Genomic DNA, 26036 nt, shown 5'->3' on the forward strand with positions numbered 1-26036 from the left:
CCTAGCCTGTGCTGTGAACCTGAATAAAACAGAATTATGAACAAAAAGACCAGCTCAGGTAATTGCCAAAATGAACTGAAAATGTGCAATTGAGCTAAGTGTTAAAGTCAATACAGATTTTGGTACTCTTTTCTGTTGCAGAATCCCGAAATACTAGTTAGAAATAGGAGCTACATAGTTTACCTTGACAACATTCCTTTACATTCTCTAGTTATAATTTTATTTAGAGGAAAAAATACTGTTTTAAATAAAAGAATCATGAAAACAGGTCTTTTCATTGTATTCTTCAGACAACAGAGGCACCTCTGACCTGTAATTTCCTGGACTACAGCTGATGTGCATATTAATGAAGCTCTCACTTGTTATTGGCAAAAAATTTCCTCAACTTAATGAGAGATAAGCTCTTAGAATGCAAATACCAGAAATACCAGAAAGTTTACTTATGAATTTTGGTGGTTTTTTTTTTTTTTTTTTACCCATCTCATGCAATTCTCTAAGGCAGGACAAAACTCAAACATTACTATGCTGCTGGTATAGACCTTCACACAGACTTTGTGACTTCATCTCCCCTTCCCCTCTAAATGCACCATGTCCTAAGCACCAGACAGCTCTGCTTGTACATGAGCTTGGTACTAATAAGTTTAAAGTAGGAAATGATGGTGATGTGATAGCAAATGAATGTTGGCAAAATGTCAAATGTCCGGCATAAAATTTTATGAGCATGCACATTCCAAAGTAATGTGGACACAAGCCATCCACTGTAGTTCATTTTGGCAGAAATATTGCAAAAATATATAATTTTAGCATATATTACAATTCACTTGCAGATACTTAAAAACACAACCATCAACCTCCCCAGAAAGGTCAAAGGAACACATGGGCAGAGCAGATACAAGAGGAACTGGTGCATCCGAAGACACTGGTTGAAAACTGACACACAGACAGATGAATCAAAGCTTTTGCACAGGTTCCTCAGTGCTGACCAGAGGTAAAAACATGTCAGGGAAATGTGAGTGAGCAGGACTTTGCTGATGCTACTGATGTTAGTGCCAGCAGGCTGCATGCAGTCAGGCACTTCTGAACCAAATCTCTGTAAACCAAATCTCTGTGTACCAGTGACTGCATTACAGACACTCAAATACACCTCTGAAACATCTTTATAAATATACTCAAGTCTACTACGTGTAATACAGGCAATATATAGTGGACACTCATAACAGCAGGGAAAAAAGCACAGTAGAGTTGAAAATTTTGTTAAATCATTTGAGCTGGTAGGTTTTGAAAAGAAGAAATCATTATATTACTCGATTTTATACCTCTAAACATGTAGTCATTGGCAATTAGCAGTTTTCAGAATGGATATACATCCAAAGAGTTATTATATTAACTCTTATTTATATAATAATTCCAGTTCACAAAAGGAAATGTGACATTTGCCACACTTAGACACCTGTGCTGTGCAGTGTTTCTTCACATCCCAAAAATCACATTCTTTAGTTGGCAGAAAACACCTGACATCTGGAAGAATTGACCTCTTGGAATATTCATCTCGAGACATTATTTAATCACAAAGCATTATAATATCTATGAAAAAAGGGGAACCTGGCCAAGGCTTTGAGATCCTCTTCCAAACTCACTAACTGTCAGACAAAACTTTTCTTTTAAAAAACCATATGACATCCCTCAAAGCTATGTCTGTCCAAGGCTCATTAGCAGTAAGTGATAAAAGACATTAACAAGAGAGATTTTTAATGAGCTTGCACACTGTGTGTCTGCAGGCAGCCTGGCCCCTTCTAGTGGCCCTTGGGCTTCTGTCTTACCAAAATAGATCTCCAGTGCAATTCTGCTCCTTTGGCTTTTGCCAGCACTTTACAAGAGTAATGAAACAAGTAAACTAAAATCCAAATAAAATCCTGCTAAATACCAGCCAAAGCATTCACTACAGCTGCACAAGAGTGTCCAAACACATCAAATTCAGGTCACCTGGATAACAACAGGTAAAGTTGCTTTCACAGCAGAGGTCATACAGCATGTGCAAAGAGCAGCTAATATGTGCTACTAGTGACTAATCAATAGCAAGCAAAACCAGCCAGTGTCCTTTGCCAGGCTTTGTGAGGCCAGGATTATCCCCCAGGAGTGGGAACCTTCAGCTAAAAAAAAAAAAAAGGGAAAGATCCTTAAGAATTGTTGTGACTATAGAGGCCATGAGAAGTTAAGGAAACGTCCTACTGGATCACACACCCACAAAATCCCTCTCACAGCTGTTGGCTAGTCCATAGGACCAGCTTCAGGCAGAAGCTAATGGAGAAGACCTCTAACTGTGGAGTGGAAATGGGAAAGTAACACTGATTGTCAAAGGTGCCCTGGGAACAATGCCCAAGACACTTAAGAACCACCTCGATGACTTTTTCATTTGTCTCCAGAGTTTCCAGAAGTCTAGACTTGCTATCTTGGAAATGTCAGTATCAGACAAATTTATGGTGAGAAGCAAAGTTCATAAGATAATGTGGGTGGGGAAAAGAGGATGTTGAGGGGAAGGAGAGAGGGTGGGAAGAGAGAGAGATAGTAAGTCTAGACTTTATTTTTAATATATCTTCCATTTTGTGACATCATCTTGACTTCTAAGGACCTGGTTGATCTTGAGCTCATGAGGAAATAAATCCAGTTCATGTACAATGGCATCAGTTCATCTGCCTATGATACAAATCGATAAAAACAACAAGCCTTGATTTTATCCAGTTAGAGCATCTCACCACCAGGGATTCACTGTGATGATGTATAGCTAACATGTAACTCAAAAAAAGTATTGATTCAAAGTTGCAGAGAAAGACTGCAAGCCATATTTATACACAGAAATGCATAAATATGATGCTAAACTACCAGGATTTCCTTAAATGAGTCCTTCAGTCAAAGCTGGGACTAAAAGCAGTGTAGATGACAGTACTGCCCAAGGTTTGTTCCATTCTTAGCATTCATCCTTAATTCATGGTTGTGTTGAACTCTAGTTGCACTGTACATATTGTACATATTCCTATTCAGCCTGAAAGCAATTAAAGCTTAAAAATGTGCCCATTTCACCTGATGAACAGCCTGACCAAAATGAGCTTCCAACCTGTCTGGTTAAACAAAGGAGAAAGGCAAACCTGAAAACATTAAAGGGCTTAAACATTCCCTTTGATTGTCATTAACTGATTTACATCTGGAAAAGGCATCAGAGAACATAATGTGACAAAACTAATAGGTTAAGATGTTTGCAGAACAAGAATAATCCTTATGCTATAGACAGGAAATATTCAACTCAGAATAGAGTTTAATGAGGGCAAAATAAAACCTAGGCATGTGGAAATGCTCCTCTTTGAGGATATTCTTTATACCAATTACTCTTCAAAGGTAACGCATTAATGTTTTTGGCAAAAGATTACAATTAAATCAGATGAATAGTTTCCAATGTTTTTGCATCTAATGTGCTCAAAAAATGTTCCTTTGCTCATATTATGAACCTGTCATCCTTGTATTTTATTTTGGCAATACATACATATATTGATTTCAAGTTTGTCAAGAATTTAAAAATATCTCAGCCTATGAATCTAGTTTATAACATGAAAAGTAATTAATTCATTTTCATTATTGTTTTTTGTTTTCCAATAATATAAGGATATCACATGGGGAGAAAAAATGCCAGTTAATTCCTACTTGTTTCCTATTTCTTCCAGAGAGACTTATTTTCTTATTTTTACTATTAAAATTTTGTCCTTAAAGACTGACCATTGTCTTGAACTTTACAGTCTCTTCTAATTTCTTTCTAAAAAATTCTTTTGCTTTGATGTGCCTCTGATATTAGCACAGTAACAAAATAACACCACACAGTAATTCCCTGATAAAGCTCAATTTTGGGACACAAAAGAGAACATTGAGTGCAAAGTGGAGAGGCACATCTGAATTGGGATATTTGTCAGTGTTTAACATCTCCCATGTGACCTCAAAAATTTAACCCTGTGTTTCACAAACAATGCTCTAAATTTTTTTTTCCTCCCACAAACTTCAGTAATAGCAGTAAGACATTTTTTTTTTCTGTATACAGAGACTCCTTTTCCCTGAAAAAAAATGTACTTAATAAGGTGATAAAGATCACCTTGAAAAGATTCAGGAGATGAAATGCACAGCAAAGTAATGAATGAACTTAGGTAACAAGAGCAGGGGTTGAAATCTCCCATCTCAGGCATTCATAGAAACCTTAAACTCTGGATTCCTCTTTCTCTCACAGCTTTTCCTACTCTGCTCTCATCATTTCAAGTTGTCCCATGTTTGTTATACCCAGCTGTGCACAGGAAACCCCACCTTTCCAGGGCTCAGCAATTCAGCCTTTTTTCTGACCTGTATTCTTGGACTTCTGAGTTCTTCCCCAAAATAAGGCCATGCCCAGTGGAGCTATACTCTACCAAGGTCTCTTGCAAGCACTTTTGGGCCAGAGAAAGCCATCTGTAGAAAAAAGTGGCAGTTGGGAGATAATGGGTATTTATTCAAAAAACAGAAGAAAATTGTGACATAGGAGAGAGTCATGGGAAAGAACCTCAGAAAGGAGGAAGATTAGCCATCCTCTGTTTTCAGACTGAAGTAGTTTTTTAAAAATCAAAAGAGTTGGAGGAAGACATTTTTTATGTAAGGATGCCAAGCAAAGGACAGCCTGGGCTGGGACAAAGCAGCCTCGGGCAACAGGTGTTGATAGAAGGATCCCTGACAGTTTAGCTCAGAAGACACTTGCCCCTTTCATGTTATCAAGACTTTGAATGAAATAACAGCCAAAAATAAGTGTGTTGAACAGGGGTTTTTTTTGGTTAAATAAAAAAAAAACCAAACACATTTATCTTAAGAATAGGTCACCCTTGTGTTCAAACTTCTGCTTTCAAAACATACTAGTAAGCAGATAGGGCCTTCTTATTCATTTAAGATTTTTTGGTTTCTAGAGAATAAAATTAATTACCTAACCAATATAATTAGAAAATACCAATATGAAAGGTATGGTACTCCCAGATCTCCAAATCCTAGCTGGATTTGACCTTCACTTCCCCGATCTCAGTTACTTTGAATTGCAGTTCTCAGCTCTTTGTGTGATTGCTCTTGTATTACTTAATGTACTCCTTTAACCTCTTTAGTTAGTCCATATCTATTTCCACTGCCATGCTGTCCAACAACAAATCCTCATGTTATTTTTTATATATTATAATTGTTTATAGCTTTAGTTTTGCAGGATGACAGGATCACATTAATGACAACAGAATATACCCTCCCTTTTTGCCCTAGTGTATTAAAAAGAATCTACAGGTAAATTCATGTATACAACTAGCATTTCATTCCTTTCATATAGTGGGGTTTGTGCCAATCTCCCTGCAATTGCAATGAAAATAAAATAGATATACTGTGTCAGCTACCAAAAGAAAAGGAAGAAATCTGTACCTCTTGTTAGTATAACAGCCTATTAAATTAGGAAAACAAGATGGATTTGAGTGGAAACAATGTACTTTTTCTACTTAAATAGTGCCATAAATCTGACTCAACATAAGTGCTTTGTTCAGAATCAGTGTCAGGAGCCAATGTCCTAATGCTCCTACTCCCTCTTCCCATCACAGTCTTTAGCACCGAGGAACCCTCACTCATCCCTGTGCATCCTCAGCCAGAAATCCACATTCTATCACACACCCTTGAGTAATTTGATGTTCATTTACCTTCTCAACTACTATACTCCTGTGTAAGAGTATAACTGGACAACAGGTATTCTAATAGCTGTAGACATTTCAAACACTCAGGTCTTCCAGTAAAACTGCTGTAAATTTAGAAGAGATTATTGGATGAAATGGTCTTAAACATGTCTTCAGTGCCTGTTGCTACTCTTCATCCTTTTTGCTACAAAGTCTTTTGGACGTTGCTGTAGCTCTTTGGTTTTACCTAAGGCAGAGGAGCCTGCATTCCTGTTTAATCACTGTGGCCTGATGTGCCTAACATTGTTTCCTGGGATCTGGAGTGACCAGAAGCCTGTGGGTCACAGGTTAAACTTTCTGGGATATGTGCATACATTTCCAGCATTAATCCTGATTTTGATTTTCAGGATATTCAAGAACTTCGAGGCTCAGCTGAAAGAAGTGTATTGTCCTATTATAGAAAAGGGGGGATGGGAGGGGGAAGTGTATAGAAAACAGTTTTCTGAAAGGCAGCCTCTTTTCTGCCAGAAAAATTTCAAAATACCAGTTGAATTGCAAGTACAATTTCTGTTCCTTGCACCTCTAAGTGGACTTGACTGTGGATTAAAAAAAATGTACCTGTTTATTCTCTAAGGGAAGACTATTTAGAATAAGTGTATGCTTACAATTACGGTAATGCTTAGAAACCTCAGTTATGAAAGGATTTGGTTTGGGTTTGTTTTTTGGTTTTTTTGTATATAAGTTGCAGTGAAATCTAATGAATTGTATTGAAAATGCATGATTTTTGCATTCACATCACATTGCTCCTTCTCTGTTCACAAAGTCTCATAAATGTTACCAAGACAGATCAAGTTTCACTGAGAAAATTAGCCTAAGAAAAAGAGCAGAATTCCCTTCCACTACCACCCTTTCTGTTTCCCTCATACGCTCACAAGAGAAAAACTGAGGTAATATCAGCTGCACAGAGTAGGAAGAAATTAGGTCCAAACTTGACATTTTATGCTACATGTAGACGATGTATTTATAAAGAGAGCTTTACATGTGCTCATATTTGTCAATAAAAATATGGTTCTATTTAAATACACAGAAACTGTGAAACACACCGAATATTGCTTTTACTTTTTACTTATCCTCTAAATTTTGTCTCCATATGCAGAAGAATGAAGATTACCTGCCAAAATAAAATGCTGTAAGAATGAAATATACAGCATGTACTGTGGGAAAGTACTTGGTTTCCTTACAGATGCAGCAGCTGGTGTGCACTGCTCACAAGTGCTTATTTTATTCAGCCAGAAAAATAAAGGAGTTTATGGCATATTTCAAGTGAAGACATCTTGAATTTTTCACATGCTTAGTATTCACTATTTTTTATTTTAATATTCAAAGGCTACACTGAAAATTAGCACTTTTTTTACTAGAAAAGGTTATTTTTTAACTCTCTTTCCCATTCAGTGTAATATACTATTACACAGCAAGGAAATCAAGATGTCTTTTAAATCCAGCTTCAAGTATCTACACACTTCATGTTAAGCTGCAATGCTTAATTTAATAACTGTACAGGACTGGTAAACATTTTACACAATGGATTATGTAGCCTAAGGGATAAAGGCACAGCATTCAGAAGGTGGTATAATAGGTTGGAAAGATGACTGTACACTTGAGAGGAGGCAGAAAAACCCAAAGCAAGGAAATCTTTACCACAATTGCCAGAAAATAATGTAGTCACTATGTGAGCACACCCTCTGGCACTCTGTCAGGACAGGAGAGAAGTCTACAGTACTGTCATGGTCCACAGGCTACAAATGTTCCCAATGTAGCTTTGTATTCAAAGCTTTTGACAAAAAAGGTCAACAGCTGTGGTTCACTGAAAGTCTGGGGGCAATAATTCTGTGTTTTAATGGCATAAATGACAATAGTTTTTCAACAAGAGAAAGAACACAGAGAGAGGAGAGACAGCAAAAATGGAAAATAAAATTAGTCTTATTTCATTTCCTTTCTACATTACTAGTTGGATTAAAACATAAAATATTGTTCCAAATTCCCTCAAGTGCTTGAACTCATTCTTCAAAATGAAAAGCGTTAATTACCTGCAGCAGTTACGTTCATCCAACGCAACAAGGTTTCATTTAGCCTGCCCAACCTCCTCAGAACTGCTATTGGACTTTTGTTTGGGCAGTGAAGGGAGGGCATGCATGTTATTATGAAAAGACTCGATCCCAAATATGCAAACAAAAATTCCTCAAGGATCAAAGGAAATCAGATCATTAATATCATATTTGCACATACATTTAAAATTTTATTGCTAAATACTGGCACAGATAACAAAAGATTTTATAACTACTGCACATGACTCTGAAAACTACATACAGCACTTCCAGAAGTGATGTAAAAAATCAGTGTCTAGGGAAGATAAAATGTTTCCTACATGATATTAACATCACCATTTAGCATGAGCCAAAAAACATCCTTCTGCAGGTTCAACTAAACTGCTTGGGAAACTCTGCGATCAAAATATTTACTGGATTCAGATGTGATGAACTTACAAACCAAAAAAAAAACCCTTCTAATCCTTCCTTCTACACTTCTTCTACTGTTTTCCTACCATTCCTGCCATTTCGTGATGTGCTTGTGATTTTTCACAGGAGCTCAAAAGGTTCAGCTCAGACAGGGAACCAATGGAGGAACTTTCCACTCTCTTGTTCCCCATAATCTCTTTTATCCCCCAGAACACGCCTCCCACCACTGGCCATGCGTGTCCTCTGCGTGATCCTTTTCTCCTTCACTGACACCAGCAGCCTGAGTGCCACAGTTTTGTCTCCAGTGTGATCCCTTGGAGCTAAATTCTGTGGTCCTAATGCAGATTTTTGGGGTTTTTTTTCGTTCCTGCTCTCGGATTCATAACAAAGCCAATAAAAATGGAGGGTCTGCTCATGGAATCAGTTCCACACATACTTGTCTTATGGAGGTGAATAATCCTGCTGATTTCAAAAGAATGACAAATGTGCATGAAGTTCAACATAAGTGTAACTGATTGCAGGCTCGTGGCCTGGATGCTGATCCCAGGATTTGGCTCCAGCAGCACAACCTTATGCAGCTTGTGCTGATAAGTCCTATTTTAATATTAGTAAAGGGGGTATGGCACAGAACGTGTCTGTTAAAAGGTTTAAAATACATGTGTATTTTATTTAAGTAACGTTGAATTTCTGGGCAACCTCCCTAAATTCCTTTAGTTTGCTGAACAATTAGAATCAGCTTTGGCATTCTTGTGTAATGACGCAGAGGAGAATTAAATGACAGACCATATGTATATGAAATGTATGTAAATTCATACAAACATGCAGCAAAGTTAGACATACTATAAAAGAAAAAAAATGCAAAAGTATATGCTGGTTTGTGCACACAAGGTTCAATGCTGTGGTAAAAAACCTGCTGTGCCTGTCTATGAATTCATCCTCACTTGCCTCATCTATAGAACAAACAAATGTTTAAGACTTTCAAAAAAACCCTCTTTTTCAAAGAAAGTGCACATCTGTTCACCAAGTCTGACCTGAATTTGCACACTGTATTGTATCCCTCAAAACAATTTTTTGGAAACAAATTTCAGTTTTTCAACAAAATGTTCCCAATTATCCTCATATAAAGATAATTTTTACACACTAGAAGACATTGAGGCCCAAACTAGCAACAAATACCGAATCCAAGGAAAAGGAAGCAGATCTCTCTCTTATCTGTGTGCCCAGGCACTTTTCTGGAAGCGTTTGAAAGCCACAGACACACACACAGAGGCACTTGTGCAGGCAGTCAGGGCAGTGCTGAAGTACATTTCAGTCATGGTGTCACCCGCACAGAACCCTTCACCTACAGAATGTCACAGGTATTCCAACACCCACAGCAGGATGCCACACTGCTTCCAAAGCAATCTCTCAGAAGTACAGGCAGACCAGGTGATTCATTTTCCATCACTTCACTGGTGGTGTTCTCCTGACATTCCCGTGGGACACACGACCCAGGGCTGCTGTGATCCCGATGGGAACCGCGTGCGAACCCAGGGGTCCTGGCAGGGAAAGTGGAACTTGCCTTTTCCTGCTGCTGCTGCTGCTGCTCCATGGGCAAAAGGCAGCTCTAGCAACTGTCCAGCCTTTCCTGAGCACAGCAGCCTGAAAGAAACCTGCACTTCAGCAGTGCTGATAATGCTGGGGAAACAGAGATGGAGAGAGGGGCCATCACCTGCACAGCTGAGCCAGAGCACAGGGAGTGGCAGATCCTGCTGCTCAGGGGACAGCAGAGAGTGACCAAGAGTGACCATCTAGAGCAGGATCTCCGTGGCTCACAGACTCCATGGCCAGAAGAGCTGGAGCCCTGCAGTCCTCCTCCCCTGGGCTCTGCAGTTTGCACCTCACATTAGAGTCTCTGAAACTGGCACCATACCACCTTTGTATGGGGGACTGTTTTTGGAAACAAGAATGACGCTATGGTATTTGTAATCTCATGGCTTAGTTGTTGGTTATCTTTTTATACAAATAATTAATAAAAACTTTGCTTTCATGCACAGTGAATTTGGAAGTACATCACTAGTTTACCACAGAACTGGGGAAAAAAATTAGAAAGTTAACCTGCTCTCTGAGAGAAACCACTAATCTGGAAGAAGAAAAGAGCACAACAGATTTTGGAAACATTTCCCAAAATACTTCAGGCCAGAATTTCCGCAGGGTTTCTGAACCACGATCATAGCATTTATGATGTATGTATGATGACTTATTACAGATTTCCATCTAGCCTAAGGCATTTATTTTCTTAATTTGTTACATATCATAACAAGAAAGTGAAAATAGTTTATAATGACCACCAATGAAGAAAGATTTGTAAAATATAGACCACATTAATCCATGACAATAACGAACACGGGTTGAAAGCAATTCTCCCTCAAAATTCTTTAAAAACCCTCTCCAAAAGCAGCACTGACTTATTATTAAAGAAGAGGGAAATTTTAAAATAAAACCCCATCTCTATTCATCTTTCTGCTTTATACATCAATTAGGAAAAGACCAAAATCTGTATGGTCCATAATCTAAACGCCTGCTAAAATAAAGTTTTGTTAACATTTCTATAGTAATTTACTACAGTTGTTACTACAATATACTTAATTGCTAATTATCATTGCAACAGAAGAAACTCTTAACCAAAAAACACCTCGAACAACTCAAACCAGATATTAACATTGGTTGAACCCATTAGCAAAAGCAGTCATCCTTATTGTGGAAATTTCCTCATCACTGTGGTCAATCCTCACTAAGTAAGGAACATTTCCAATGGGTTTTGTTTAACTAAGGTAATCTCAAATTAATGTGTTTGTTCTCTGTATATCTTATTTCCCCATGGTCCAGTCCAAGCTCTCATCTGCTACTGCAGTTTCCAACTGGTCTCAGGATTAGAACAGACTTCTTGAATTTATGAATGTCTGTTTGGAAGCTGGACAACTTCCAGGACACAAGATCTGAACGTGACCCTCTGATCTGCAGTCAGCAGTTCAATACTGCTCAAGGAAAGAGCTTTTGGAGTGTTCAGTAGGAGCAGAACCTTGCACACACTGAACACAGCCTTCTGTGTCCCCAGAATTCTACCCAGAACGGTATCGTTTGTATCCATACATTTGCATTGTATAGGGACTGGGAATTATAGCTGACATCTGAAAATTATCTGGTAATAGTGCAAAGAATTTATAATAATGGATGTGGTTCTTGCTTCAGAGAATTTTATATCCATTAAAATGAAAGTTGAGTTGTGGAGCTAAAAGAACTCACACTCCTGTCCAAGCCATAACACTAAGAATTCAGTGATTTTTCCAGCAATTATTTATGTCATATACAGAGCAGTAATTTTTCTTCAAAAGAAACTTGTTCTATGTTTGTACATTTGCTGCATGGATTGGTGATGACAAAACTAACATTGGCCATGATTTTTGCTATTCAGTTTACCAAAAAGGTAGGGAAAATGACCAATTTTGCTGTTTGAAAGTATTTCCTAACAAAATACTAAACCAAAATATAGCTCTTTTTCACTTTCATAAAAAATGCCAAGTGGATTTTAAGCATGGAGCTTTATTCTTCAGCCAGATGCTATAGATGTACAGAAGATCACTAAAGAAAAAAATCCACCAATGGCAGATCCCTCGATCACAGATATCTGTCACTGCAGATTTATCAGTTTAATTATGGCCCCCAAGAATGCCTGTGCAGCTGGTTTTGTTATTAACTACGTATCCTGTGGTAGTGCTAAGTTAAAAGCTTTTGAAGGAATGTCCTTTAGCTCACTGCTGACTGTTCAGCAGCTCCATCCCCACAGCACAGCAGAGCTGCTCATGCATTTGACAAAGTGCTTACTGGGAGTCATACATGACTGAGCTCTGATAGTTATGCTAGGCCCTTCTACCCAGAAAGAAAGAATGCAACTTATGTACCACTTAATTTCCTGTATTTTATAATTTAGGTATTCTCTTAATGCTTAGTTTCATGCTGTAATATTGATAATTACTAATTGATTTATGAGGAATTAAAAAATTAATCTGTGAGCTTCAAGAAACTTCAGATTTGCCACCGGATATTTCCAGATCTCCTGTATCCAAACTGAGGGTATAGAGCAGGAATGCAGACTAGAAATTGAAAACAGATAATAAGTGCTCTCCTTGTAAATGACACAAAATCAGGGAAGGATTTAGATGGCTCTGTGATTGGCATTGTTTCAGTGCTTCCATAAATCATTCCTGGTCTCATACAAATTTAAAGCTGTCAAACACTATTTTTTATTTTTTAACTATTATATTCTTAAGTCATGTTTTGAATGGATTTAATAAATAAGTGTAACTGAGGAATTTGGCAACCTCAGCCAACTTTAATTTATATTTTTTTTCTGGTTGAAAGAAAAAACAATTACTATACTGTGTATTACTCCCAAATCTTAAAATACACGTAAACTAAATGTAGACTCAATATTAAATACATATAAATGCATTTCATGCATAGGCATTTTGTATCAAATACATTTATAAACAGTAAGTAATACTTACACATCAAGTTCTTCATTGCTGATAAATTCTAATTAATTGATGAACCAGTTACTCTAGAGAGCCCTTTAAAATTCCATTCATATTTCTTTATTAGAAGATGTGCAATCCCTGGAACCTTGTAACAAGTTTGTATCAAACCTTATGCACAGTGGAGGAGAAGGTCATATAAAATGGACCTTCTTTGGGGAATCATCAAGGTTCACTTTTTATTAACTGTTTAAGATATGCAAATTGAAAGGCTTAGGTCTGACTGCTAAAACATTTCTGCACATTCTGTACTGAATAAATAGTAATTACTGAAAATGCTGCTTAAAATTACACATATTGATTTTATATGTCAGGTCGTGAGGAGTATAATATTGTCTGGAAGAATCAAGGCTTCAGTGATCAGAGAAATTCCTGTATGGGTATATATGTATAAAAGGGATTCTCAGTTTTCTATAGGAATAGTAAATCTCTCAATATGAGAATAAGGGGAGATGCTGAAGTTCTGACTTGCATAAATAACAGAAAGAAAAAACTGGGGGGGAAAAAAAAAAAAATATATATATATATATTTATAAATAAATACAGTCAAAATGAACTAGGAAAGAAAGATATTAAATACTAGGAAATCTGAATATCTGACAAAAATCACTATAGGGCAAGCTTTGGATTTGGCTTTTAGAAAGCCCAATTAAACCCAACAACAGCTGCCAAACTGGAAGCTGACACGTCAGCCATGTCCTGGCCACTGCTGTCCATCATGGAAATAAATTTACCATTTTATAAAGCAGTGTGAAAAATGCCCTAAATAAGGAACCACAGTGGAGATCTTTGCCCCCCCCCCCCCGCCCCATTTGTTATTTACATTAAAATAATGCCCAGAGGCTGTAAACAGTGTTGGAACCTGGAAACGAGTTTCAACATCTCTTTGCATGGTGTTGTCTATGCTTGTTTAATTGCCATGTGTACACAAATGAACATGTTTGTGTACACACACACACACACACACACAAACCATCCCTGCTTACTGCACATACAAACACACAGGCCCTGTTTGCATACTCCAACCCACGATTTTACACTCTCAGGATCACAGATAAATACATCTTTTCATATCCTACACAATGCAATGACCTCTCGGTCCATAGGTGGGCTGGGTAGACACTTGCTTCATTTGAAAAGCAGCCTAGCACAAAACCATCTGAGACCTGCTAGTTTTGTAAGTGAAGTCCACAGTACTTACAGGAATAGACATCATATACATTTTAGCATTAATTATTTTCCTCACTCCTCTCCATTTTGTAAATTCCTAATATATAAAGAAAATATCAGGTTACACCTATTTGTTCATTATCTGACCGGTATTTTGAACATGGGATAACGTAGACATATTTTTCTGCTACTTTCCCATTTCTGAGCCCCTGTAGCAAGTAACTGATCAAGACTTAAACAGGATCTTTTCCTTATACCTCATGCTCAAAGACATGAAGACAAGGATTCACAACAGCTCTGTTGACTAAGCATGTAAGAACACCCTTCAACTCTGCCCAGAATTATGGAGTATTATGTTCTGCTGTGTCGATCAAATCCGTGGATACTCTTAGCCTGGACACACAACTCCCTCTGTAAATCACTTTGCACCTTGTGACAATTTAAGTTTTATATCTGTGTCTGCAATCTGAAGGGGAGGGAAGGCAGAAAGATAAATCTACAGTGTATCTTAGTTCCAGGATGAGACCTCTGTTAATTAGGTCTTCCTCAATCATCACCTCTTTAATTGGCATTTTTCTAATATCAGGAAGAGACGCCTAAGAATTAGATGTCTGATGCTGCATCAAAAGGCCACCAATAATGCACAGCCCAGTGCCAGCAGGGCAGAATCTATTGACAACAGAATTACTTCTTGTTTTAAAAACAAAGTCTAAGCAATGAAGTACTTATAGTGTCAGAAGGGGAAAAAAATTGGGGGAAGAAAAGAAGCAGAGAAAGTGTTACCGGTAGTTCCTAAAAACAGAAATGTTCCCCAGCCAAATGGACATACCACCACCAGATTGGGAAGACAGAAAAATAAGAGGTCTGTACCTATGGGAAAACTTGGAGCCCAGATGACCAACTCTTGTTATTCCATAGGTTCCTAGGCAGAATATTCCAAGATATTTTCTGTTTTAAGATGTACAGATTAAGATTTCAGAGTTACAGTACACCTCAGGCTCCCATGAGCTTTCTGTAGTGTTTTCATTTTGGGGTGTCTTGGCTGTACAAGGACTAGGCAAATAAATGTAAAACACTTTCAGATTTCTTTCCTCCTTTCTGTCTCTGTTTCTCTGCAAATTTTTTTTTTCTAATACTGTAATATTTCCCTCATGCTCCTTTTTCATCCTAAGGAGCCACATCTACTGGAAGAGCTTACCTGCTAATATTCTCAATCATTATTTTAAAAAAAAATCCTACAGAATTCAAAACAGTATTGTTCAGCTAGGTACTAATACATTTATTTATGCATTCCTTAATTCCTTTTGAGCAAAATCTGATTTGGCCCTACATCTTATGTTTCTTAAAAATAAACAGGGCATTATTAAAAAAAAGAAGTTCTTGTTTAGGCAGAAGCCAAATGCACCTTAGTGAATATGACAACAGTTCTTATTTATGCACAAGTAAATCAAGGCTGTATTTGCACTATGCAGTCTTAAGGGTTTTCTGACATTATGAGTTAAATTGATTCTGTTAATTGCTTAGGTAAGATGAGAAACATTCAGCTCCTTGATAATATTTTATGCTGAATGACATTAACTTACTGACTTTGATGGTTATACCTCTTGTTCAAGATAAATGTTTCTAAATATTTATAGTGAGAATGTGTTCTAAATAAACTTATCTAGCACTACATTTTATTCATCAACAAAAGTGCTAGTGATTAGAAGCTCATGATGTAGCCAATAGAACTGTTTGTCTGAAAATCTACACATCTTGAAGAGAGAAAGAATGAGGGCAGGATGGAACATTTTTTTGGTTATCTAGAACTGGATATATTTAAACCAAAGGGTTGTTTAATAGCTTCTCAGGCTTTGATTAATTTCATATTGAAAGGATTCTGTTCCACATCAAAGATGTCTGTTAGAAAAAAAAAAGATTATTTTCTTAAAAAAAATTCCCCCAACCTCTGGCTGAACATATAATTTTCAGTTTAGGAGCAGGTGACAGTAAGATATCTCCCAAGTGAGAGTATTTAGATTTTTACAGAACTAAACAACCCTGTTGTGATGAAAGCTGGACTTTCCTCAGTGCTGGGATCCAATGAAAACAATAGTGTTTCACTAAACTTTGAGGCTGACAGTGTAAGAGTTTTACAAGAACCATTTAACATTTATCATCACATCCTGCAAGTTACATTTAGACGAGGGAAATAGTTACATAAAGCAAACAATCTTGCATAGAGTAAAAAAAATGCAGAAACTTCTTAAAAATGGATGCATATTTAAGAATGATGCCTCTTTGCAATAACCTGTCAGCAATAATGGGTTCCCATAAACAGGAAATGGTATTTTAAAAATAGGAACAGATTATTATCATCTCTGATGACAGAAACTACATACTTTCTTTTTTCTGATTATGTTCAGTGCAAAGTCCATCAAGCTGAGCACTTGCACAGACCAAATAACAGGAAATTGTAAGGTCAGAAGAGAACAGTGGAAATTTCTGTAACACAACTGTGGCAGAAGTTGTGGCCACTGGAAATCAGTAGGAAAAGGCTGAAGAGGCAGGAGAAATTATGTAACCTGGGAAAGTGAGGTTTTAAGTTTGGGAAAAGAGGGTTTGAAGAGCCTGCAGGTTACTAACGAGGGAAGAAGGGGAAAGAGGCTGGAGATGGGCTTGACAATAAATCAAATGAACCTGAAACCCCAGAAGGAATCTTGCAGGAGGAAAAGGCTGTAGAGGGAAAGGAGATAAGAGCATGAAGAGTCACTAGAGGCTCTAAGAAAGGAGACATTGAAATCCTGAATGCAAAATTTTAAAAGAACAAATCTGGGAAAATAAGGATAAGGTGCTTCCTTGAATTAGGAAGATAAAGTTGAATATGAGGCATATCCATGCAAGTGTTGAAATATTAGTAAATGGAATATTGAAACATTTTTCATTTAGAAAGTTTCTCTTAGTTACATAAGGCAGATTGTCTTTGACAGGAGTGGCTGGCAGAAGAAAAGATCGCGGTACTCAAGAAGAAAACTGGAAGACAAATTTAGGGAGATAGCACAGTTCAGGATTTCTTGGATATCAAGTGTAGAAATTATGAAAAAGACAACAGAAGCTGATATTCTTATTTGTCCTATGAAGTCTAACACAGGAAGTTTCTATACTTTAGAACTATGTCTTACAAATCTTACAGGTACTAAATGACATGAAAATTAGTTAAAACAGATCAGTTTTAGGAATATATGCTACCTTTAAAATATGCCTTTAACTGCCTATACAAACCATTGCTATAAGAGAAATTGCCCTCATCTGTTTTGCAAAACACCGTTTCCAGAAGCCTGGTCTCATTGAAACATAGATAAATATTTGTGCTCAGATGATGAATTCACTTGCTTGCTCTAAAGATTCATTATTTGATTCTGCATCTATAAGAAAAACAAATTTGCACAAAGTTTTATCACTACACTATTTCAATAGTGCACAGAAAACTGAAACTGTTGGAAATGCACAATGTGCTTTATGCAACAAAAGCCTATTTATAAATTATGACTCCATACACAATATGCCTTGGGGACTGTTCCTGTTCTAATCAAATAGTTCTGCAAATTTGTTGCCAAGAACTGAAAAAGTATTTACCTGTAATAGTTAGGTGAAAAAATGATACTATCAGGTCAAATATGTTTTCACATACACTGTGGATGTCTTATTCACTCACTAGCCAGCTTCTAAAGGTTCCACAAAAAATTAAATCACATAGCTTAAATATTTGTCTGCAAATAACACTGGTTAAATAACTCTGCAACATCTGGTTTCCTTTTCTGTTTGCTATTTGAGAGCTTTTTCTGTGTATAATTAATCCTTATAAAATGGGAATAAAGCAAGTTATTGTCTTTTGGAAACTGATGAAGTATATTACAAGTACAGAGAAAGGGACTGTACTTCATTCTGCACAGCAGAGTTAAGATGACCACAAAGAGAAAAAAAAAGTTTATGTTCATGTGAAAATGGTACTTGGAGCTCAGAGGTCTAGATTCACTTAACAAATTCAGTAAAATGAAGTACTTAAGAGTAACCACAAAGCTGAAGTGGAGAATTTCAGCAGAAGGACAGTTCGAAGAGTTGGAAAATAAAAGCACAGAGAGACATGACAGGACAGTTTCTGCCTGCTTGGATTTTCCAGGGCTCTGTGCCAACACAGACTGAATTTGTGCGCCATTACAGATAATCAAAGTGAGGGAAAAAACCCAACATGTGAATGGTGCTTCTATGGGAGCTGTGGTAACATACACAAGTATTTGCATGTTCATGACAGTATTGATCTAAGACCAAAGAAAAAGGTTTTGTCCTCCCTGTATCTGTCAGTCTGCACAGGAGAACAAAGCCACACGCCTAAGAAATCATCTTTGAACTGAGGATTCATTACTGTAACGCTTCAACCAGCAGACCTTGACAGGGCAGCTCCAAACCAAGCTGTGTAAAAAAAACTCTACATCAAAAAAAGTCTTTATTATGCTAATTACAGTAGGCAAAACTAATATATCCCAATCTTTCTTTTAGAAATCAATAAAACTTTTGCCTTTGTGTTCCATAAACATAGGTTTAACATATAAAGGTCAGCAAGAGGCACTGAATCTTGTTGAAAATATTCTTCTATTCCCTGTTTCTGTTCCACATGAAAAAAAAAAAAGAAAGAAAAATTAGAAGCAGTAGTAAAACAGTCCTTCCTGCTGGTCCAGTTCAGGTACTTGGTCCACACATAAAAATAAATTAAAATAAAGGGTGGATTTTTTTTCTCCCCTTTAAAACCAACTCTGTCACCTCATCAAAATCACCAAAGGAGATTCATGTTGATCAGCTAATTATGTATCTATAATGCATAATAAAACACTACATACTTTACATTTCTGTTTTGAGGCTTGATCTGATTTTGCCTTGTAAACACGAAGTCCTACCTTTGTAGCTTTCTTTGTCACCTTTTACAATCAAAGCTTACTTTACATTTCAACAAGATATTACCCACAAAAGGATTCAGACTTTATGGAAGAGGCTGGTCCAACCCCTTTGCCACCTACACAAGAAACAGCTTGAACCTCAGACTCCAAAACATAACAAAGAGCTTGACTATTTTCAAGAAAGCCTCAGCAGGAGTCAGGATGCAACCTTCAGTTATCCCTCAGCACTTCACACTGTACAATATATATGAACGAAGAGTGGATAATGCACACAGGAGTCACACAGCCATAACACTGTAAAGCACAAATATTCACTGTTCATTGTATTCAGTTTAATAAAACTAATTTTGCAACCCTCTTCATTGCATCTTAAGAATAGGATCAAAGCCTGCTGCATATCTAGATGTGTATTGGACTTTGCTTGCATGGATCAAATTAAAACCATGAATTGGCATTACCAGTTTGGCCAAAATTAATTAACTACTCTAGGTATGCCACATTACATTTACAAAAATCAGTTTGCTAAAGGATGTCTTCCCAGTGAAAATATTTTTTTTTTTTCCAATATGCTTCAAATTTCTGCATTTTACTGCATCAACTTGTTATGGAACTATCTTTCATATTATCCCTGCTTTTATTTTGTTTGGTGTTTATTTTTAAGTAGAGTCCTAAATGTATTTCCATTTCATGCTATTCCCAGTTAGAATAGAATGACGGTACTTCCAAGAAAGAAAATCACCCGGGAATCTGTTCTGCATTTGTAGACAGGAGAGAGGCACTTTGAATGGAGAAGAAGAATTAAATTAGCCCCAGATATAGGGGCTGAATACTAGCCATGTGTTTTTGAAGTGAGAATCTGCAAACCCTTTCCTATAGATTCTTTATAGTCTGAACTTTATAACAATAAAGGTATAATCTGGTAAAAAGTTTGCTGCCCTACAGCAAGCACAAAACACTTTTTTTTTCTTCATCCAAAGGGACCACTGATCTTTGAATAAAATATTTTTACCTTCCCCCACAGCCACCAGTTTAGAATGAAAGCATATTCCATGTTTAAGATCCTATATTTACTCAGTTTAAATATTTATGGGTGAGATGTATATACAGTATTGAATAAAACAGAAACCAGATTCATTCCTTAATGAGTGAGAAAGAATAAACTTCATATGGGGCAAAAAGGAGTGCTAGAAATTGTCACTGCTTTCAAGTCAGCAGCCACAAGAAATGTTGTCTTCTCAACTACTGTACAAAATAACAAAACCAAAAGCAAGTGTTATTATTTTTTCTTCTATATTATCAGATTTTTATGACAAAGGTTAGAATGTTCAAAAATGTGTTTAAATTTATTCAGCTGTTCTCATAGTTTCATGTTTCACTGGGCTGCTACACTGCATTATGTTCCCATATGACTGGATTAAAGCTATCTAACAGGCTGGTGAAGTTATTAGTCCAGCATCTGAATACTTGTTCACAACCTTCTTCAGCAAGTATTAACAAGCTGAAAAAGTCATATTGATTTGTTTTGGGTTTTTTTTAACAGGACATCCATGGTATTTGCCAGATAAGCACTCCTAAAGACTACTCGTCCTCCAAAGCCACTGATAAACTAAAAGTGGTGTTAAACTCAGTTGTAGGGAGAATGGACAGCCCAAGGGAGAGGTAATGGGATACAGAGACTTTAACCTTTAGGTCATCAATTTAAATTCAGCTCAAGTTGATCATGACCAACATTCCCACATGATGAATGTTTGTTAGCCTGTGTAAAGAAATAGACACAATAAATATTGGTGGACACATTACCGAGGTAACTGATCCCTTTGGGTAATCTCAAAAGAATACCTGCACTCTGACAGGCCACCAAACAATCCCAATTCCTCTAATTTCATGGAATCCATCATGACTGCATACTCCAAAACAATATCCTAACCCCCATCAAATTACTTTCAACATATTTTGGAATTTTTTTGTTCATTAAGTGGATATTTCAACCAGCAGCAACTTCAACAGTGATCAGAGAGTTCAGTTTATCATAATAAAGAAGAGTGTGCAAAGAATACAGAAGACTATATTGAAAAGTGGCATTAAATTCATTGTTATAACCCAAGTACTACTTTTAGGCAGATTTGGTTGAACTGTTAAAAGAATGGATATAAGAAAAACAGAAAAACCTGAGACAGCTGACAGGAATAACCAGAGGCATGGAAAGACAGTTCTATATGGAGTCTGAGATTGAGATTTAGTTTGGAGTCCAGATTAACAAATGTTGCCTGGTATGAACATAAAAAATAATGATTATTACAGGCATTTCTTCAGAGCCTGGGGGTCATGAATAAAGCTAAGCACAAAGGTTTCTTTCCCAGCGTATAAGAATTCTGAAGATTTCAGAAAGGTCTTGTTAGTATTAGGACAAATCCTTTCACAATTTTCACAAAAGCAGAGATACCCAACCTATTACAGACAATAGTCCAGTGGTAAAGACAGTTGCCTTGGATGCATTAGATATTCAGCTGGATTTAAGTCTCTATTCAGCTGGATTCAGAAAAGGAAATTGAACCAAAGTCGCATGTCTTAAAGGATAATGCCCTAACTATTAGGCTCTGGGTATTGTAATGCAGATTTCTCTCAAGGTTTCTTTTTGAGCAGTTCCATTTCCAATAAATTATTTATTTGCTATTTAAAATTAAAGCTTTCTAAAGGAAATTTCCTTAAGCTACCCTTGACATGAGAGAGGTTTCAGGTTTGATAAAGCAACAATTTCTATCAAAAACTCTGTTAACTTGGAAAAATCCATATTAGCTTTAGTATTTCCAACAGCAGATGCAAAACAATTTCAAACATTTGTAAACAATAATTTTCCTTTGTGGCAACACTAAAATGAGAAGAGCAAGACCATGCCATGCTATCTTTTCCTGCTGAAGATATCAAGCGATGTGAGGCTGAAGAAACATTGCTACTAATCATACATCAATCAAGCTCTCCTATAAAATAAAAATAACAAAATATGTAGTAAAATTAAAAAGGTTTTTTTGTAAAATTGAGCAAGAGAAAACACAACAGCATTCACACTACTTATTTTTTCCCTAACTGACAACGGAGTTGACTATTTTTAGAGCTGGGAGGATAAGGTCTTTAATGTGAGCTTTCACTAACATATGAGTCATATTTACAGTGATTTACTTTTACCCTTCCAATCTATAATCTTGGAAGTATGCTGTTCCCAAATGAAATAGCAATTTTCATGTGATTTGAACTACAAGTCTGTTTTTCTTAGCTTGTTCTTCTATAGCTGATCTTACATTTGACTACTGCCTCCATCAAGATGCTTATTGATCACAACTTTGAGTTGTTGTAACTGCCTTATGCAGGGCTTCCCAAATTACACTGACTGAAATCAAGTGAAGTCATGTAATATAGTTTATCCATAGGTTTACAAAATTTATTCACTTTTTAAGCCCTCTACTCACCTCCCAAGCTTACCACTCCATCAACTCATACCTTTCTGTAGCAATGCTTTTTCCTCCCCCCTCCCACTCAATTTTCCCATTCTGGCTTTCATTCAGACCTCTCTACCTTTCTCTATCATTATGTGGGTTACTATAGTGGGGGTTTTAGCTATTTATCCCAAATTCATAACACTGGTATCTAAAGACCCCCTTTAACACACCAACACACACCCACTTTAAAGCAATTAAGCCAACATCGTGCTAAGCAGTTCCCTACAGCAGTGCACACAGAATCATTAATATGATTACAATCTTTATCAGTTTAACTTCTGTTCACTGGGAAAGGAGAGATATTAATGTTACACAGAGCAAATGGCAGCCCTGCTAAAGCCAGATTATGGCACAGTGAAAGTCCTGTGTCTGGAACCATCAGTGCTGCCAAAGGAACTGCAGCTAAACCATGAGCAACTGGGTACAGACTGCATCCTTCCTACTTCAGAGTCCTCTCCTACTACATAAAAGTTTCCCTTGCAATGAAAATAGACATCAGCAAGGCAGAAAAGGTCTTGTCTTTAAAACCAACCACGTGTTATGAATATAAGTTTCTATTCCCATCTCCACCACCCCCAATTTAACATATTACAAAAGCAGAAATAGTTCACATTTGGATACCAAACTAGGTGATACATCTACTGCCAGAAAAGTAATGTGTAATGAATCACATTATTCCTCCAGTGTTTTAAACAGGTAGAAATAATCATAGAAAAACTGCCAAGGAAATCTACCATTCCAATTTTACACTGTCTGTAGCCCTTCAGACTAAAAATAATGCACAGATGTCATTTTCAAAATTAGCATTTCTATTAAAAAGAAAACCAGACTCATCCTAGTTGATCTTAGACATTGACATATTCACCAGAATAATTCCACTGAGGCAAATAAATGCATTTGCATGAATAAGGGCCTGCACTGCAGGACTTCATAAAAACATACATATGGGGGGAAAAAAGAGAGCCTAGGAATGATGTCAGCAATTTTGACAAACTTTTGTTTTATAACTGTGATGCAATCAATTTAGCTGGATATTCCTGAGTTCAGATCTAATACACACTGCTCTACAGAAGTGCCTGAACAGCACTAACATGTTTAAAGTAATTTCACTTTTTAAGCTTCAAAACACACTATGTTTACCTCTGGTTCATAATTGGTGATGCACTTTTGAACCACAAATTCTTCCTGTCATCTTGCTTAATTATAACACATTCTTTAAAACTTAACTTTTGTTTGAAAAACAGGTTCATAAAATCTCTCAGTTCTACATTCAAACTGTTAAATTAAACTATTAAAAGCCTAAAAAAGTGGGAATTCAAAACAGGTTGTGAGGGGAATTTCGACATGTGTAGCCAAAATGGTGATCCTGAAGGCCCCTACCCCACCCTGGAGATGCTTCTGATGGCAATAAAGGTTCTGATGGCAACACAGGCCAGACCCAGAAGCTGCATCTCCGTGCATGGCCAGAGTTTACCTGCTCACGCAGGGTGCTTCATCTGATGGCTCAGCTTATGCCCAATCCTGTGGGGAGCTGCACAGCTGACCTGAGGAGTTTGACCCACCAGGTGCTCTCAAAGCCAGCCTAATAAACACCAACCAGGAAGGTTTCCAACAAAATTCTTCAAGTTCTATTTCCTTCTCAAATGGCACATGAACAACAGTCATTCCCAGCCTGGCACTGCTCATCCCAAATCCCCTGGTCCCATTCCTTCTTCACCCTAGGACCCAGCAAGGCCTTTTAGCAGAACGTTCCAATCAGTCGGCCACAGGCTGCAATAATTGCTGGGGCAAGGAGAGGGAGATATCAAAGTTCTACCACTGAAGCTCTTTCATTGTACAGAAAATAATTCAAGATTCTTTGGGCCAGAGAAAGAACACAAGAGGGAGCAAGAGTCTGTAGCCTAGTGATTTGGGCACTCAGCTGGGAAAGGGAGTCCTGGGCTCCTGGCCTGTGCTCCATAGAAGGTTCATGCAATTTATCTAACAGCCTTTCAACAATCTAAGTCTTAGCTTGAATCTGGCAATGTTTTCCTTCCTGATCCAAGTCTATAAATAACACTTTGTTTGCAAACATCAACATATCTCTTGTATGCTGTTAATGCTAAACTTTAAATAGAAAACATCAATAAAACTGAAACGTGCCAAAACCTGAAAGCTTGTTTCATACTCATTTTCCTTTATAAGTACTTAAAATACAAGAACTTACTTGTGATCAGGTTAAAAATACTATTAAAATGCAAATACATGGTTTTACCTGTGTCAATAATGCTGCTTTGAATCACTAAATTGGAATTTATTTTTTCATCTCATCTTTATCAGGATGAGGTAAGATTTTTAAGAAGTTATAACAATAGTAATAGCCGTCTAACATCTTTATTCTGCTCAGTTTCTGATTCTCACTTAACAGTATTTTCATTTGCTGGTTCTCATTCACTAGCACAACAGTGCAATGTCATGCAGGCGACTTTAAATCCAAGCAACGTTACCCTGAAATTCCCACTCCAACAATTTCATGGACATATTTCTGGTTTTGCTAAACATTCTTTTCATAATAGCTTCATTTTGGGCCTCAGCCTACATAACAGGGTCCCTTTAAATAATATTCCATGCCTTGAAACATATTACAAAAACTGTTATATCAAGGCGAGTTATGCAACGGCTCTCTATGGTTTTAGCATATTTACTCTGTCACGCCATGTGTGAGACTGCAGCCTCCACAACAAAACCTTTACACACTGAAGTCATTATCTCTGTGAAGTCTGCAACTGGCATTTAAAACTTATTGATGGCCTGGGTATTGGTGGCTCAGTAGGCAGCACTCTTGCCGGAGGCCCAGGAGGTCAGGGGTTCACATTCTGCTCAAAGAACAAGTTGGACATATTCCAGGTTTGTGTGTGGGCTGTGCTACACTCCTAAAGGGGCAGTCCTTAGGACAGTGCACGAAACCTTGGCTTTTTGGGGATATCAAAGTCCTCTTGGAAAGGGAAACGGAAGAGTAAGAAGAAAGTTTAACAAGTGAATGAAAACGATCGCACTGGCTGGGGACCCGGATTTGGTTGTGTGCTAGATACAGAAGGGTCCAGCTACAGCACATTGAACAGTTTTAAACAAGCTGCCACATTTAGTTGCTGTGGTCAGCACATGTTCAAGGGAGAGGTACAGACTCCAGGCATGCTCAGTATTAGCCAACTTCCTCAATCGCAGAGTGACTTTGGGTTCGATTTCACACCACGGAACTGTGAAAAATGCATGTGCAGTTTCAGCAAGTGAGCAGTCTACAAAAAATGCTTTAACACTGGAACAACTTCCACCCATACTATACAATCAATGAAAAAATCTCCAGCCAAATATCCAAGTCAAAACTAGCAACACATATAGAAAATAATAGAAATCAAGATTCGACCTGCTCTGGTGTTAAACTTTGATACTTGAATATCCCAGGTGTCTCCCTCCTCCTCTTCTTCTTTATAGACAGGTAAAGATGGATCTCTTGAAGGAACTGGGGATCACACTCTAGGCAAAGGTTGGACAGGTGATCAATGTACAGCATGAGATTTTGCCGTGGCTATGTGCCTCCAACAGTGACTGGATCATCTGGTTTAGAAAAACAATTCAAAATTGTAATATTTTCTAAAGCACTTGTAAGGGAAAAATT

General features: G+C 37.3%; 1 protein-coding gene across 14 annotated transcripts in view; it reads right to left on the reverse strand.

Annotated features, from left to right (window-relative positions):
• Positions 1-26036, reverse strand: part of ERC2 (ELKS/RAB6-interacting/CAST family member 2) — a 431010-nt gene that overhangs the window by 33744 nt on the left and 371230 nt on the right. For all 14 annotated transcript variants that reach the window (XM_039558888.1, XM_039558887.1, XM_039558889.1 and 11 more), the window contains one exon: positions 25785-25975. The gene's annotated coding sequence lies outside the window, so the exon portion shown is untranslated. The remainder of the gene's footprint in view (positions 1-25784; positions 25976-26036) is intronic.

Source organism: Corvus cornix, chromosome 12 (assembly GCF_000738735.6).
Source record: "Corvus cornix cornix isolate S_Up_H32 chromosome 12, ASM73873v5, whole genome shotgun sequence".
Lineage (NCBI taxonomy): Eukaryota > Metazoa > Chordata > Aves > Passeriformes > Corvidae > Corvus > Corvus cornix.